The 7,112-nt window shown below is 45.0% G+C and overlaps 1 protein-coding gene across 1 annotated transcript in view; it reads right to left on the bottom strand.

Annotated features, from left to right (window-relative positions):
* The window catches only part of sgcd (sarcoglycan, delta (dystrophin-associated glycoprotein)), a 284,776-nt gene extending 277,932 nt beyond the window's left edge, over positions 1 to 6,844 (bottom strand). The window contains exon 1 of the mRNA XM_047606766.1: positions 6,626 to 6,844. The gene's annotated coding sequence lies outside the window, so the exon portion shown is untranslated. The remainder of the gene's footprint in view (positions 1 to 6,625) is intronic.
* Between the last annotated feature and the right edge of the window lie 268 nt (positions 6,845 to 7,112).

Raw genomic sequence — 7,112 nt, forward strand, 5'->3', positions numbered from 1 at the left:
AGCTCCTCAAGAGTGAAGCCAAAGCATGCGGAGCTCCCCCTGGTGGCTGGCTGCTGTACAGGTGGCCCAAACTAAAACACTAAAATACAAGTCAGTTCTGTTTTTTGTTTTTCTTGTTTTGTTATTTATTTTTTTTTGAGAGAGAGTGGGTTCTGTCATGTAAAAAACAACAAAAGTGAAAGTATTTGAGGTGCGAGCACACGGCAAATTCCTGGTGGCCCTGGGTCAGACCTGATTCACACTCACACAAAGTGCATCGGCAAAGATTTGTTCATTCAATTTTTGATAGGCAGCGGTGTGGCTAGCGTAAGCCTGAGTGAATGAGAATACTTTTCACAATACAGTTCGAGTTCTCTCTTTCTCTCACTGGGTCCAGAGGTTCCTGCCAGTTCCCACATGAAAACACAACCCGAATCAATACCTCTTTTATTATGCCCGTGCTGGTTGCAGGACCATTGCACTGAATTGCATTAGGCTGTACGGGTGTTCGCTTTATTACGTCCCAGTGGCAGAGGGAAATAAATATTGCAGGGTTCAAGTAGTCGTGGACAACAGACAGCTCAGGTTTCAGTTTGATGGTACTGTATGTTATTTATTTATGTCATGCTGATGAGTAATGCTGTAACACAGACCTCAACTGCCTACTACATCATGAGGAGATGGAGCCACATCCAGGTTCAGGTTGTACACAGCTTCAAAGCAGATCCATTGACCTACTTTGTTGTGCCCTTTCCTCCCTCTCGCTACTCCCTACTTCGTTTACGTGGCTGCATACTGCCGGATATTTAAAGACATCAAATGTGTGTGAGGGCCTGACAATTAATGGGCACTGTTGCTGGGTAATTAGTGGAGAGGAAGTAAGCCTCCAATTTCCTTTTGCTCCCTGGAGAGCATCCAGTCTCACAGACATGCTCATGCATGTACACACATGTGCACAGATCTGCTTACAACAAAAACACACATGCATGCACACTGATTTGGCGAAAAGCTGTCGCTGACCGACGGCAGAAATGTTCACGGTGAATTCAGAGGAGCCGTTTCACGCTGCTGTCGAGACTAATTGGGCAGAGGAGCGGACTGGACACGTAAACACACATGGTACATTTACATACGACGCATGCCTCTGTGGCTGGGGGAAGGGTTACGGAAATAAAGATGAGCCGAAAAGGAAAGAGAAGAAAGAACGAGGACACAGGAAAAATAAAAGACATAAAAAAATGGAAAGAAGCGAATACAAAAAAAGGCTAAGAAGCAAATATGAGGAAAATAAGAAAGCACTTAATATAGAAAGCAATAAAGACAAGGTGGCATGAATGACAGTCTCAGTGTGGCATCCTTATTTTATAATAAAAAGCCGCGTGGAAGGAGTCCCTCACACTTATGAGCCTCCTGAATCTGCAGCTCGCCTTGGCTTTATGGAGTTTTATGGCAAGTTTCAATCCGTTGTTTATTTTTACTGTTGACCCTCTCCGCTCTCATGGAGCCATTTCCAACCGCAACAGGATGATTTGTTTTTAGCAGAAAGGCTCTATAAAAGTCACTAGGCACTACCCGGTCACCACCAACAACAACAGTTTGCAACTACCGGCTGAACACCGTGGAGCATTTAGCAGTTAAAGAGACTTCGCTCATGAGGTAGTGGAGACCCACAGCGGATACCAGAAACATTTCTACAGCAGAGGTGTTGATTCATCAGGTGGACACTAGAGTTCATAAGTTAGAAGAAGTATCAATAAATTGACTATGTAGTCATAGTAGCTAGATGGCTGTAAGCGTTGTGGTAGTTGGCTGTGACGGATTGTTGCTGGATGATTTCTATGCTTCGGCTACAACGTTTTATGAAAGGCTACCCTAGAGTAACCAGTCTGGGTGGTTGAGGCACTAAACAAAATCTTCACAATATCTTGAAAGTTTTTTTGTGTGCGTGTTTTGGCGGCTGCGAACCATCACCTGGATCTGAAAACAATGCTGGCTACTAACACAACTCTTTGCTGTTGAATTATCTTGCTTTTGTTACTGCTGGATGCAAATAAGTCACGGTTACATCAGCTTAAATGTGGCTACCCGCTTTAGAAGTAGCGAAGTAGCGAAGTAGAAGTGTAGAAGTAGCGAGGGCAGATACGCTGAAGTTTCCCGGCCTCCAGATTCCTGCAGCGAGGAGTTTCTCCGGACGACCTGCAGGACGAAAATACTGAGAACTTAACGCTACTTCTTCCGCTGCCCTTCGTCGTGACTGTGAACGGTCACACACACACACACACACACGATGCGCCGAGCCATCTGTCCACATACACACACTAAAGGTGTGCATCTCAAGGCTGAACAAGGACAGTGAAGGCTGTCATCAGAACACTAAAATGAGTTGATTTGTTTAAAGTGCTGTGATGCTAAAGGACACAGCAGATCGTCCTCTGGCTCCAAATCAACTTTTAGGTGACGTCCTCCAAGCTCTAATGTAGTTATGCATCTTTTCGTGTGTGTGTGTGCGTGTGTGTGTGTGAAACTGGGCTGAGTGTAGGGGCTAGTTTTTAGCCTAAGTAATTCATGAGTGCTTGCTGGGCTAGAGGAGAGAAACACCTCAGAGCTTCTTTTGCAGTATTCATCAGGACGCCTTCCCTAAAATTCATTATTCATGCTTCCTCGCCCGCCACCTCGTCCAGGTGACCGACGTCGCTGCGCCCGTTTCTGACGGGAAGTTTGTTGTCGTCGACACTTGATCAGCACCCGCAGTCTCCTGCTGTTCCTATCTGTCCCTCTCTTTACCCTCCCCGCTTTATCATTTCTCACCTCGCTGTTTTCCTCCTACTCGTGCCGTTTGTTCTTTATTCCTTTTGCCCACCGTTGCTCAGAAATTTGTCAAAGCAAATGACAAATAAACTGTCTTACTCTGGCCCAACATTTTGTTATTTGGGACAACGGTGCATATTGCAAGAAGAGAGAGTACCTGCCCCCAAAGTAAAAAAAAAATATATATATAAAAGAAGGGGTGCAGAGCATTTTCTTATTGGCACTTGGTGAAAATGATGTCCCTCTTTTGGCATCATAAATGTCATTTGTTGTGTACTTTCTGTTTTGACCACATCTTCCAAAACTGCCATCACATTAAAACTCAGCTTTAGCGTGTGTTAACAGCCGGCAAACACTAGCAAAAACCTGTTGCTTGTTAGAGAACCACTTAACAACTGTGAACCACTACACTGTCTGAGTGAAGCATTGCCTGAGAGCTAAATAATAGAACGGCCAAGGATGCGAAACTACATGGCAGACAGGAAGTCACCTTAAACAAGAACCACGTACCTCAAAATGCATTGCATTCACATGCAAAATGTGCCAAGCGCAGTTACACAATATCGCATATTTGAAACATAACTGAGGTTAAAATGTCTTAAAAACTTGAACATCCACTTAGCATCTCATGGAACAGGTCTCAAATAATAAAATAACATTTGCAAATGGAGCTTTAAAGTGGGGATATATTGGATGGAATAAAAATGCTAGAAGCAGTAATAAAACGCAATGGTGTTTGCGTTTAGACCCAAAACCACAAGGAAAAATGATACATTTACTTAAAAAACTGGGTCTGAAATCGCAGGTAGACTACATCATGTGAATATTATATACTGTTGATGGACAGAAGTATAGATTCTGAATAAAAGGTGATGCCATGACAGCTGCTCTAAAGCAAAGCTAAGACATGCGGCGGTGGCTGGTTAGCATATATTTATGTCACTGGTACTTAAACATAGATCAGCTTTATATTAGGTAGTTATTTGATGCTATAAAAATAAGATGAGACGTCACTATGATTGACAGTTGCCGCTGACAACCTGCCCATGAAGCGGCCTGTAGGAACATGAGAGCAGGAAAAAATAAATAAGTACATAAAGTGCATATGTGTATAATCCAACATTTCTTTTTAAGTGGCAGGTTGACAGAGTGCCATGTTATTACAACAGTAACGCACGCGACCCTAATATGGCTCCACTCTCAGACAGTACTGCTCAGACTCTGGTTTCAAACTTGAAAGTTGGTGCTGATCGTATTCCCAGTGTCAGAATTTGCAAGGTACAGAACAGGACAGGACTGACAATTTTTAATTTGATGCCAAACGTAAAAACTGACTACAAGTTAAAGCAAACATTCAACAAACACAATATGCTGTATTTCAGGGTGACACTGTAACTAGAATGGAGGGAGTCACCTCTCGCAGATTGATTCCGTCAGTCGTCAGCGTGTGCTTCTCTTCCGCAGCCTGCACAATGTGCTCTTCAAAATAAAAACCACTGCAAATCAAGACCAAAGAAATGTAAGGGGAGAGATGCGAGAGTTTGTGTTTGCGAGCGACTGAGGAGGAACCTTGAAAGACGAGCTTTACAGTGTTCCCAGTTGTTTACAGCGCACAATATACAGCATGTTTAAGGAAAGAAGAAGAAGAAGTGCGGACGGGGAGAAGAGTCGACTTTGATCACACACACACACACACAGGAGCCAAAGTAAATGCTCTGCAAAATGATGCGCAGCAACAGCAAACTGGCTGCGATCAATGGGTACTATGCGCCCTAACTAGAGCACATAACGTTACTGTGCAGTACTCACAGAGATCCAGTTCGCATTTACAGTAGGTATAGCTACTGAGGTCCTGAGGCCTCATTCATTCATTCATTTTCTGTATCCGCACGTCCTCAGGAGGGTCGCAGGGGGCTGGATCATATCCCAGCTGTCATTGGACGAGGGTCTATCGCAGGGCTAACACGGAGAGACAGACAAGCGTTCACGCCTACAGTCAATTTAGAATCACCAATGAATCCAACAAGCATGTGTTCGGATGGTGAGAGGAAACCAGAGTACCCGCACAGAACCACTGTGCCGCCCTCATAAGGTCTCAATTTGATTCACCGAGAGATATTTGAGTTTCTAAACAACTAACTTAGTTACAAAATTGATTTTACAAGGCTAACTTTATCACTGTATTTTGGAACTCTGTGATATTTCTACAATATTGACAGCACCACCTTTTGACCTTTTGAAGCCAGTCAGTTTTCAGGTCTGACATTGCTCTCAGAGGCGGAGCTTCTGAGGATCTCCCTCGCATGTGGACTAATGCGAGTGTTTCTAAGAGAGGATGCACGGGGAGGGAAATGTCACAGCTTCCAAACTGTTTTAATGAACTATGAAGGGTTATTTTACAAAGCTAATGTTGTCATTTCTACCACACTGAGACTTCTAACAATGCAATGCAACAAAAACGTACACATTGATCCGAGGTTTCAGATGATCAATTTCAACCTGGAAAGAAAAAAATTCTTTTACCTAGCCCTTATTTACAACACAAATCCTTTTCATGTACCTTTTTAAATATTTTATTAACATACATCTTTCCAGATGCCCTGTGGCTCCAGGATCTCATTAATTTCAGTGTAATGTGCAGGATAAACGAGCGTAAATGCATCTGTGTGATTTTTTGGAACGGATGATCTGGGGCAGGACATCCTTCTATTTTTAACAAAAGTTGCTCGAGTCCGCGCATGCACCCATGCTCATTGGCGTAATGTATTCAGCAAATCATGAGAAGCCACTCATCCAAACAGTACAGTAGACTTTCAGACGCTCTCGCTCCTGGCTTCACACGGACCTGGTCCAGTGGCACCGCCTGAAGAGCGCTGCCAAACATTAGATAAGACACACCGTGTCATATCCTGCCGATTCAGATGAGGTCTCCCGTTCAGACTCCAGCATGGACAAGGCTGTACATTGAACCGGTGAATGCAATTACCTCCCGTAGGGGTGCACATGTACAGAGACCATATTGTTATTCTATCTGACAGGGGAATAACCCACGAAGCATAAACCGTGGCAGCATAGAAGACGTCCTAATTCTCTGCATGCTGGAATCTGGATTCAAAACATATCCACACACACACACACACACACACACACACACAGGGACGGTCCATATCCAGTGCCAATTACATGTACCACTTCAAGTGGATGATGAGCTTGCTGAGTGGAAACACTTGCTGACAGCAGATCTAGTAATTCTGCAAATTTAATCCGGAATACGGCACGAAAACATGTGAGAAACTAAGCCTTCAGCACCTACACTCTTAAACAACATAAGCCGCCAGTGGCATTAAGACAGAAAACGAATCAGGCACTGAAGATGTAAAGAAAAAAAAAGGGTGAAATAAACTTGAAGCAGCTGCAGTTCATCTCCGAGTGTCGACTCCCCGTGCACTCGAACCGGAGGACGGATCAAGACAAACTCTTCTCGAAATCCACTTCAGCCCAAAACACCTCTGGCTTCCCTGCAGTGGCATTCATTCCGAGTCCAACGCACGGTGAGCGACGCTTCTACAGCCGCTGGACGAGGCACAGTAAACAGGACGGAGGTCGCCACTCATGACTAATCAGACAAAGCCGGAGCAAGTGCTCGAGCACATCGAGAAAAGCAACGGGCTTCTGCTGTGGCAGACCCAAAAAGAGTAATCCAGCAGAGCAAAATGTGCCACATCACCGGGACGGAGCCAAAGTACAGAACCGGCGTTTTGCTCAGGAGGAACAGTGCAGAGCGAAAATGCAACGAACAATAAACAACACGGCAAAGTCAAAGTAAAAGCAGTCTCACCTCTTAGTCAGATGCCAAAATAGCAGTCTTGGGCAAGTCAGAAAACCATAGGGCTGGCTGAGCAGCTGGTGCTCCTCGGCATACAGTGACACAGGGATTTGCAGCCTTTTAGTCAGAAAGGGAACTCTTAGGATCCACAGTTTCTTCAGAGATTCTGGGATAATCTCAAGTCCGCTTTAGAGGCTGGAGTCCAGCAGAGCCAGCAGCAGACTGCTCAATTCCATGTGCGGCACAAGTGCCTCTGACATGCTTCTTTTTCTTCTTCTTCTTCCCTTTTGGGGGACGGGGACGGAGGGGGGGGCCGCCTCAGACCGCGAGCTGACCGGGGCAGAGGAGTGGGCAGCGGGAGCAAGAGTACTGACAGCTGTCGTGGTTATATCCTAGACCGCGGAGAGAACCGACCATCCTTCAGTGTGAGATCAAGAGGAGAAGAAGATCCAGCGCACCAGAACCGCAGAGCGCACAGCCGGCGCAGCACTCTCTCTCT

The sequence above is a fragment of the Mugil cephalus genome, chromosome 15 (assembly GCF_022458985.1).
Source record: "Mugil cephalus isolate CIBA_MC_2020 chromosome 15, CIBA_Mcephalus_1.1, whole genome shotgun sequence".
Lineage (NCBI taxonomy): Eukaryota > Metazoa > Chordata > Actinopteri > Mugiliformes > Mugilidae > Mugil > Mugil cephalus.